Source organism: Chamaea fasciata, unplaced genomic scaffold (assembly GCF_029207755.1).
Source record: "Chamaea fasciata isolate MVZ Bird 193981 ecotype frontalis unplaced genomic scaffold, bChaFas1.0.hap1 SCAF_45, whole genome shotgun sequence".
Classification (NCBI taxonomy): Eukaryota; Metazoa; Chordata; class Aves; order Passeriformes; family Sylviidae; genus Chamaea; species Chamaea fasciata.
Window position 1 is genome coordinate 439586 of NW_027094130.1, and position 10664 is coordinate 450249.

The 10664-nt window shown below is 45.7% G+C and overlaps 1 long non-coding RNA gene across 1 annotated transcript in view; it reads right to left on the reverse strand.

Annotated features, from left to right (window-relative positions):
* The window catches only part of LOC136303965 (uncharacterized), a 382317-nt gene extending 372017 nt beyond the window's left edge, over window positions 1–10300 (reverse strand). The window contains exons 1-2 of the long non-coding RNA XR_010724323.1: window positions 10220–10300; window positions 9458–9600 (exon numbers count right to left, since the gene is read on the reverse strand). This is a non-coding gene — a long non-coding RNA (uncharacterized lncRNA). The remainder of the gene's footprint in view (window positions 1–9457; window positions 9601–10219) is intronic.
* Between the last annotated feature and the right edge of the window lie 364 nt (window positions 10301–10664).

Here is a 10664-nt window from a genome sequence, read left to right on the forward strand (position 1 = left end):
CAGAAGGCAAAATACCAGCGCATTAATACCATCCACAACAAAGTTTTCCCCTCCCTCTGCTCTTCTTGAAAGAAAGAGAGACGAGTCAATAGTGGAACAGTACATTTGGCAGCACAGCAGCGAGAGAGATGGGACCGTTGTGGTCGGAGAAGGAAAAAGGGCAACCCATTAGACAGATGCTCCCATCACAGATGCTTTTCTCCTGGAAATAGAAGGGAGTCCTTTTGCTCAGCCAGGTCTTTTCCCTGAACTAAAAGAGGATTTCCTTTCTCCGATTACAGCCATTTGCACAGATAATTCATCTGCAGAAATTTACCAATACAGGGGGACCTGGCTGAGGCTTTCAGGGAGCAGAATCGAATACTGCAGGTGTGACAGTGGTCGGAGTCACTGCCACACTGTGCCTGTCAGAGGTAAGTATGACAAAGAAAAAGGAAATGGTGAGAGCTTGTCCATCTAATCATCCACTGTCAGGGCCAGAGTTACTGCACAGAAAATTCATCTGGGAATAGAAGAGGATGGAAAAGAAAATACCAGTATACACCGTCATGGGCGGGACTAAGTGGGAGTGGGCATGGAGCTGAGAAAGTCTGACAGAATATGTGAAGAGAATGAAACAGAGAAAAAAATTGAAGCACTACACAAAAAGGCTGTAAGCACATGGCAATAACAGGTGGGTAGGGAAAAACAGAACAGGCTAAAAGAGACTGACAGGAAAATGAAAGGTGTGTCTACATTTCCAGCTTCTTGCTTCTGTGAAATCTAACAGTATTTCCTGGCTTTGGCTTATTCCACAGCCTGCACCAGAAATAAATGCCACAATGGGGGCCAGTGTTCACAGGCATATTATTCCCCACAGCTCTTCATCTGCCAGTGCCACCAAGGTTTCTCAGGGAAGCGGTGTGAAATAGGTGAGTATACCACATCAACTGCTGTGAACACAGCTATTGGGGTTAGCTGTGCAGTACACAAGGATGAGATACCCAGAAGCTCCTGCTGTAGGCTAGGCTCTCTAGTAAGTTGTCTTTTTTTATTCTAAAGCTAATACTACAAAGAACTTTTAAGCACATCTTGGTTGTTCTAGGTGCCTCTTAATAAAACTCTAAATTTTGTAACTGAAGACCTTCATATACACTTACAGACTGCCTGACAGGGCATTTTCACTGACTTACTAGACAAGACATTTGAGAGCCAAGTTTAAACAGAGCAGAGACTGGGGAAACTGTCAGGGAAAAGAATTGGTATGCTGTCCTTAGATTTTCACATCTTACCTTGTTTTCAGATACTGAAGTTAAATGCTACAAAGACACTGGAGTAACATATAGGGGTATCTGGAGCACGGCAGAGAGTGGAACTGAATGTTTAAATTGGAATAGCAATGGCCTGGTGGACTGGTTCTCTCCACAAACAGAGAAGCTTCTGCAGCACGGAAAGTGCGTCTCCTAGCCTGGGAAGCGAGAAAGCGCCTGTTCTCTGCGCCAAGTGCAGTCAGTGGTTCAACGCTGCAGGCAGGCTGAGAACAGCGCTAGGTGCCGTTTCTGAGCTCTCCACAAGCAGAGAAGCTTCTGCGGCACGGAAAGTGCGTCTCCTAGCCTGGGAAGCGAGAAAGCGCCTGCTCGCCGCGACTAGTAACTAATAACTAGGACTAGTTCCATTGACGCATGCCACACGAGTTTCTTCACCTTACATAGCTTTCATTTCTACTTATGAATGCAATTGACTTTCCCTGCTGTTACTAGTTTTCCTCAGATTTTTAGTCCAGAGGGACTTTTATCCAAAAGGTCCAGGGACAAATAAGCACCAGAGTTTAACTTAACTGTGTTTTCATTCATTTCCACTGTGCTTAAAATTCAAGACTTAAATAAAACTGAAAACACTCCTTCTGCAGTATCCTATACGTAGAATTTGAAAGTTTAAGTAAACTTTAGCATTACAAGTAACAAGAATTTCCTGTGATCCCCATTTTAATGATGGAGAAGTGGAGCCTCCTCACAATTTCACAGGAGAGCTGGCAAAACCAGGAATGGGTGTCATAATTTCAATCTTTAACCACAGGCATATATTATTTGCTAGATAATATTTTTCTTACGTTGTCTCTGAATTCTGCACATCGTACCGCTCAATGCTGTTCTGATTAGTAAGACGAGCTGCTTTTCAACCTACTTTGTAACTCTATTTGCCTGAGCTCCCTCCTCTTACTGCATTCTTATGGTGCAAATGGTGTAAGTCGTTAACTTTCTATTACTGTATTCTGTCTCAGTTGTGCTTTTGATGATTACTTGCATCGTGCACTGGGAACGTGTGGGCACGAGGAACTGTGTGGTCTCCGTACTATGGCTGCCTCTGCTTACTGACATCTCTTGACAGACAGTTTTTCTGGCTGGAAGCTTTGATTCTCAAATAATATGCTAATAGTTAATTATGCTGTCTTCTGATTGTGATGGAACGTGAACAACTGTATTAATAACTAAAATGGGCTTTTTCTTTTCCATGTGTAGTGGTTTGGAAGCAAAACAAATGAGAGGCTCCAAGTCAGAGATACAATTTAATAGGAAAAAAAAAAGGAAAGAAAGTAAACTAAAATAGATGCAATAATACAAAAGACCACTGACAGAGTCAGAATACAACCTGAGCGGAGTGATGGAAGCAGTCCAGATGAGGTGGTCTTCCCGAAGCAGTGATCCTGTAGAAAGGTCTGGTAGCTCAGGTCCTCTGGGAATCCAGTGGGTAAGCGCCCCTCTGGTGTTCAGAGTCTCAGCTTATATCCAGGCTGGAATGCTTGGTTCCTCCCTCTGGGCGGAGCATCTCACAATGGGATGGTGAGTCATGTGATAAGGCCTGATGGGCCCATTAACAGGAGGTAGTCCAGGAGGGGGTTATCTGTGAGCTGTGCAGCAAAGGTGCTGATGGCCCATTAACAGAAGATAAGCCAGAGTGGAGGAGGCAGGGAGCACTGCCTCACCTGGTTTCAACAGTTCATGAAGATGGTGATAGAATATACTTCAACCCAGGACAAAATTTTTAGAGCCCCAAAATCCCTAAAAATTCACCCCAAAATTTCCCCCCAAAATGCCAAAAATCACCCCAAAATTCCCACTAAAAATAGGAACTTTTAGAGCCCCAAAATCCCCCAAAATTCACCCAAAATGCCCCAAAAATGACCCCAAAGATTCCCACTAAAAATCGGGATTTCAGAGCCCCAAAATCCCAGAACATGACCCCAAAATCCCGACTGAAAACTGAGATGTTTTTAAGCCCCCAAATCCCCCAAATTCACCCCAAAATTCCCACCCAAAATCCCCCAAAATTCCCATTAAAATTAAAATTTTTAGAGCCCAAAAATCCCCAGAATTCACTCCAAAATTTCCTGCTTAAAGTGGGAATTTTTAAAGCCCCAAAATCCCAAAAATTCACCCCCCAAAACTGAGATTTTTAAAGCCCCAAAATCCCCCAAATTCACCCCAAAATTCCCACCTAAAATCCCTCAAAAAACCCCAAAATTCCCACAAAAAATTGGAATTTTTAAAGCCCCCAAATCGCCTAAAGTCACCAAAAATTTGGAATTTTTAAAGCCCCAAAATCCCCTAAATTCACCCCAAAATTTCCACCCAAAATCCCAAAAATTTACTCCAAAATTTCTCCACCAAAAATTGAGATTTTTAAAGCCCAAAAATCCCCTAAATTCACCCCAAAATTTCCACCCAAAATCCCTAAAAATGACCCCAAAATTTCCACTGAAAACTGAAATTTTTTAAGCCTCAAAATCCCTCAAATTTACCCCAAAATTCCCCCCAAAAATTGGGAATTTTAGAGCCCCAAAAGTCCCAAAAATTCACCCAAAAATTGGAATTTTTACAGCCCCAAAATCCCCAAAATTCACCCCAAAATTTCCACCCAAAATTCCAAAAATTTACTCCAAAATTCCCACTAAAAATTTGGATTTTTAAAGCCCCTAAATCCCCCAAAATTTACCCCAAAATTCCCTCAAAAATTGGGATTTTCAGAGCCCCAAAATCCCTAAAAATTCACCCCAAAATTCCCACCCCAAATCCCCCCAAAAAACCCCAAAATCCCCTCTAAAAATTGGAACTTTTAGAGCCCCAAAATCCCCCAAAACTCACCCATAATGCCCCAAAAACGACCCCAAAAATTCCCATTAAAAATCGGGATTTCAGAGCCCCAAAATCCCAGAAAATGACCTGAAAATCCCGACTGAAAAATGGGATTTTTAGAAGCCTCAAAATCCCCCAAATTCACCCCAAAATTTCCACCCAAAATCCCAAAAATCACCCCAAAATTTCCCCTCCAAATTTGGAATTTTTAGAGCCCCAAAAATCCCAAAAATTCACCCCAGAATTTCCACCCAATATCCCAAAAAATGACCCCAAAACTTCCACTGAAAACTGAAATTTTTTAAGCCTCAAAATCCCTCAAATTTACCCCAAAATTCACCCCCAAAATTGGGATTTTTAGAGCCCCAAGAATCCCAAAAATTCACCCAAAAATTCGAATTTTTGAAGCCTCAAAATCCCCAAAATTCACCCCAAAATTTCCACCCAAAATCCCAAAAATTTACTCCAAAAATTCCCACTAAAAATTTGGATTTTTAAAGCACCCAAATACCCAAAATTCACCCCAAAATTTCCCTCAAAAATTGGGATTTTCAGAGCCCCCAAATCCCTCCAAAAAACCCCAAAATCCCCACTAAAAATTGGAACATTTAGAGCCCCCAAATCCCCCAAAAGTCACCCAAAATGCCCCCAAAATGACCCCAAAAATTCCCATTAAAAATGAGGATTTCAGAGCCCCCAAATCCCAAAAAATGACCCCAAAATTCCGACTGAAAAATGGGATTTTTAGAAGCCCCAAAATCCCCCAAGTTCACCCCAAAATTCCCACCCAAAATCCCCCCATTAAAACCCAAAATTCCCACTAAAAATTGGGATTTTCAGAGCCCCAAAATCCCCAAAAATTCACCCAAAATGCCCCAAAAATGACCCCAAAAATTCCCACTAAAAATCGAGATTTCAGAGCCCCAAAATCCCAAAAAATGACCCCAAAATCCTGACTGAAAACTAAGATTTTTTAATCCCCAAAATCCCTTAAATTCACCCCAAAAATCCCACCCAAATTTCCCACTAAAATTGAGATTTTTTAGAGCCCCAAAAATCCCCAAAATTCACCCCAAAATTTCCTGCTGAAAGTGGGAATTTTTAAAGCCCCAAAATCCCCAAAATTCCCCCCAAAATTCCCACCTACAATCCCTCAAAAAAACCCCAAAATTCCCACTAAAAATTGCGATTTTTAGAGCCCCAAAAATCCCAAAAATTCACCCAGAAATTGGAATTTTTAAAGTCCCAAAATCCCCTAAATTCACCCCAAAACTTCCACCCAAAATCCCCTAAATTCACCCAAAATGCCCCAAAAATGACCCCAAAAATTCCCATTAAAAATCGGGATTTCAGAGCCCCAAAATCCCAAAAAATGACCCCAAAATTCTGATTGAAAAATGGGATTTTTGAAGCCCCAAAATTACCCAAATTCACCCCAAAATTCCCACCCAAAATCCCCCAAAATTCTCACTAAAATTGAGATTTTTGGAGGCCCCAAATCCCCAAAAATGACCCCAAAATTCCCACTAAAAATTGGAATTTTTAGGAGCCCAAAAATCCCCAAAATTCACCCAAAAATTGGAATTTTTGAAGTCCCAAAACCCCCCAAATTCACCCCAAAATTCCCACTAAAAATTTGGATTTTTAAAGCCCCAAAATCCCCCAAATTCACCCAAAATTCCGACTGAAAATTGGGATTTTTGATGCCCCAAAATCCCCAAAATTCTCCCCAAAAATCCCAAAAAACCCCCAAACCCCCTCCCAGTACAAACCAGTACAAACCAGTAAAGAAAAACCCCAAACCAGTATAAACCAGTACAAACCAGTCATCCCAAATCCCTTCCCAGTTCATCCCACTTCATCCCAGTGACCCCTAAACCCTGTCCCAGTACAAACCAGTAAGGAAAACCCCCAAACCAGTACAAACCAGTATAACCCATTACAAACCAGTACAAACCAGTATAAACCAGTAACTCCCAGCATCCCCCAGCGCCGGGCCCTGGCCCTGAGCCGCTCCCTGAAGGCCGCCGAGCGTCGAGAGATCCCAGTTCAAACCAGTACGGACAGGTGAGGGCACTGTGACGGGGACTGGGGGTCACTGGTTTATACTGGGATGGACTGGGATTGGGTTTGGGGTCACTGGTTTATACTGGGATGAACTGGGAGTGGGTTTGGGGGTTACTGGTTTATACTGGGATGAACTGGGAGTGGGGTTGGGGGTTACTGGTTTATACTGGGATGAACTGGGAGTGGGTTTGGGGTCACTGGTTTATACTGGGATAAACTGGGAGTGGGTTTGGGGTCACTGGTTTATACTGGGATGAACTGGGAGTGGGTTTGGGGTCACTGGTTTATACTGGGATGGACTGGGAGTGGGTTGGGGGTCACTGGTTTATACTGGGATGAACTGGGAGTGGGTTGGGGGTCACTGGTTTATACTGGTTTATACTGGTTTCGGGGTTTCTGGGCGTGGTGTAACCATTGCCCCTCCCCCCACAGGTGAACCGACTACGCCCCTCGTCAGGCCACGCCCCCTTCCCTTATATGGAGTGACAAGGGCGGGACAAACTGGGCGGGGCCTGGGGGTTACTGGGTTGTACTGGGAAGGAGTGGGAGGGGCCAACGCGGCTCTGACCCCGCCCACCTCACTGACGCGCCAGCCTTATGTAAATTTATGCAAATGAGAGGCGAAATAAACGCGGGTGACGTCATTTGTACGCCGAGGAGCAAAGCGGCGCCGGGGGAATGATGGGATAAACCGAGGCACAGAGCACCGCAGGGCATGACGGGATACACCGAGTCGCAGAGCGGCACCGCGGGGCATGACGGGATACACCGAGGCGCAAAGCGGCGCCGCGGGGAATGACGGGATACACCGAGGCCCCAAATGACCCCAAAATGGTCCCTAATTTCCCCCCAAAAAAATCCGCCCCAAATTTCCCCAAAAATCCCCAAAATTCCCCTCAAATTTCCCAAAAAATCTAAAAAAATTCCCAAAATTTCCTCAAAAGTCCCAAAAAATTACCAAATTTTACCAAAATCCCCCCCAAAATTCCCAAAATTTCTTCAAAAATCCCCCAAAATTCTTCAAAATTCCTCAAATATCTCTCCCAAAATTGTCCCCAAATCCCCCCAAAATCGACCAAAATTCTCCCAAAAACAGCCCACAAAAATTCCCAAAATTTCCTCAAAAATTCCCCAAATTTTACCAAAATTCAAAAAAATTCCCAAAATTTTGTCAAAAATCCCCCCAAATTCCCCAAAATTTTCAAAATTTTTTCAAAAATCTTCCAAATTCTCCAAAATTTCACCAAAATCTAAAAAAAATCCCAAAATTTCTACAAAAATTGCAAAAATCCCCCCAAATTTCTCAAAATTGCCCTCCCAAATTTCTCAAAATTTCCCTCCCAAATCACCCAAAATTTCCCTCTGAAATCACCCAAAATTTCTCCCGATATGACCCAAAATGGTCCAAAAATTCCCAGGATTTCACCATTCCTTCTCCAAATTCCTCCGAATCCCCCGAATTTCCCCCTAAAATTCCCAAATTTTCCCAAAATTCCCCCAAATAACCCCAAAATTTCCGGAAAAATACCGCCAAATTTCCCCCAAAAAGTCCCAATTTTTTTCCCAAATTCCTCCCAAAATCCCCCAAAATTTCCCCCCAAATCCCCTGAATTTTCCCAAAATCCCCAAAATTCCCCCAATTTTTTCCAAATTACCTGAAATTTCCCCCAAATTCTCCCAAATTGCCCAAAAAATTCCCCCAAATTTGCCCCAAAATGACCCCAAATCCTCAAAATTCTCCCAAAATTCCTTCAAAACTCCCCAAAATGCCCCCAAATTTTCCCAAAATCCGCCAAATTCTCTCCTTGCAGAGCGCCCATTGGTGGCCCTTGAGGTCGGAAAGTTTTGGGGGAAAAGCCCCGAAATTTGGGGAAATTTGGGGTGAAAATTTGAGAATTTGGGGGAAAATTGGGATTTTTGGGGTCGTTTTTAGGGGAATTCTGGGGGGGAAATGGAGGATTTGGGAAATCTGGGAGAAAATTTTGGGGAAATTTTGGGAGATTTGGGGTGAAAATTGGGAATTTGGGGATTTTGGGGGGAATTTTTAGGGGATTTTGCGGGAAAATCGGGAAAATTTTGGGATTTTTTGATGGTTTGGGGTCGTTTTTAGGGGGATTTTTGGGGAAAATTTGGGGGAAAAGCCCCAAAATTTGGGAAAATTGGGAAAAAAATTGGGAACATTTGGGGGGATTTGAAAGATTTGGGAATTTTTGTGGAAAATTTTGGGGAATTTTGGGGGAATTTTTTGAGGATTCTGTGGGAAACTTTCGGAATATTAAAAAAAATTGGGAAAAATGGGGAAAAACTGGGAAAAAATTGGGAAAAATGGGGAAAAATTGGGGAAAATGGGGAAAAATTGGGAAAAATTGGGAAATTTTGGGAATTCTGGGGGAAAATTTTGGGAATTTTTTCGAGGAAAAAAATTGGAATTTTTTGGGGGGGAAATTTGGAGTTTTTGGGAAATTTGGGGATTTTTGTGGGAATTTTGAGGGATCCCCCCTCTGCCCCATAGATCCCGAATCCCAAACCCCGCCCCACAGATCCCATCCCCGCCCCCCAGATGGCTCCTGCCCCACAGATTGTCCCGCCCCCGTCTTTGCCCCACAGGAGCCGCTGGAGCCGCCCCACAGGATCCGGCGCCCCCCGAGTGACCTCCTGAGCAACCCCTGCCACGGTGAGCCCCACGGCTGAGCCCTGACCCACGGATCTGTGACCCACGGCTGAGCCCTGACCCACAGAGCACTGACCCACAGAGCCCTGACCCACGGCTGAGCCCTGACCCACGGATCTGTGACCCACGGCTGAGCCCTGACCCACGGATCTGTGACCCACGGCTGAGCCCTGACCCACAGAGCCCTGACCCACGGATCTGTGACCCACGGCTGAGCCCTGACCCACAGAGCCCTGACCCACAGAGCCCTGACCCACAGAGCCCTGACCCATAGAACTGTGACCCACAGAGCCCTGACCCACGGATCTGTGACCCACGGCTGAGCCCTGACCCACTGAGCCCTGCCCCACAGATCCCTGACCCATAGACCTGTGACCCACAGATCCCTGCCCCACAGATCCCTGCCCTGCCAGGGGCCGGGGCTCAGGCCTTGGCCTTTTGGATTCATGGAACACATCCAGGTTTGCTCAGCACCAGAGACACCTTTGCCTTGTCTGTCCCCACCTGTCATCAGTGCCTGCAGTGATGGAACCTGGGGACACTTTCTCCATTGGGTCTCTCTGTGTTTCTCATTAAAACTGCAAAAAACTTCAGTGTTTTAATTTACCTTTGAGTTCTTGAGAAGTTTTTGGAACACTCTTTCAGGGACTGAGTTGAATGGAAACACCAAATACACGGGAGGGTCATTCAAGTCCTTGTGCTGTTTCTGTGCTGCTGAGCTGGGCCGGGCTCCTGGCACAGAGGCAGCTCCTTGCAACAAAGGAAACTTTTAGAAAGACATTTCCCCTGAGGAGAAATCCTCCTTCAGATGGGTCACCTGTATTATTTGAAATGTAGACTCAGAGTGAAAGTTTACAGTGGCATAACAACCTTTTCTGTTCCTTTCTCATTAATTGTTAACCCTCTCCTTTTTGGTTTGTTTTGGTTCATTTTGCTTTTAACAGTAGAGAACATCATTCTTACATGGAATAGTAGGTTTTGCACTTAGGCTAATTGATATCTACGCCTATAGAACCCATACCTATGGAATATTAAGTTTTAAATACAATACGTACGTTTCATGAGCAAAAAACCACGTTGAACTAAACAAGTGTCCCCCAGCCCCTCCAGGATCCCCAACTGTTCCCTCAGCGCCCATTCGCCCGCCCCCAAAGCGTCCCCGGATCCCTTGAACGCTCCGACCCCACAGATTCCCCTTAGAGCGACTTCAGGGAATTCATCTCCAATCATCCCCCCTGGCCTCGGAGCCCCTCGGAACACGGTTCTGCGCCTAAAAACTCCTGCCCCGCCCCGCGCCCTAGAGAGCTCGGTGACAGCTCCCCAAGCTCCCCGCAAGTGCTCCCGAGCCGTACACGTTTCCCCCGAGGACCTCAAACCGCGGCTCGGACACAAAAGTGTCCCCAAAGCGCCTTCCCGGAGCCCCAGACGCCGCGTTCGAGCCACTTCCGGGACTACAGCTCCCAGCATGCTCCGCGGCGCACTCGGAGCGCTACTCCAGCCGTGACTCCATCTCCCAACATGCCCCGCGCCCCGCCGACAGCCATTGGAGCTGCGCCTCGACCTCCCGTGATGCTCCGCGGCGCCGTTCAACCCTGTTCTACCCGCGCCTACAACTCCCATCATCCCCCGCGCCCCAGAGAGTCCCCTCAGAGCCCCCCAGGTGCCCGCCCGGACCCCGAAGGGCCCCGGATTCCCCTCCCTGACCTCCAAGTGCCCCCCTGGACCCCGAATTGTCCGACAGAATCCCTAAGTGCCCCTCCAAGTGTCCACCCGCTTCCCAAATGTGTCCTCCAGACCCTCAAGTTCTCTCCAAA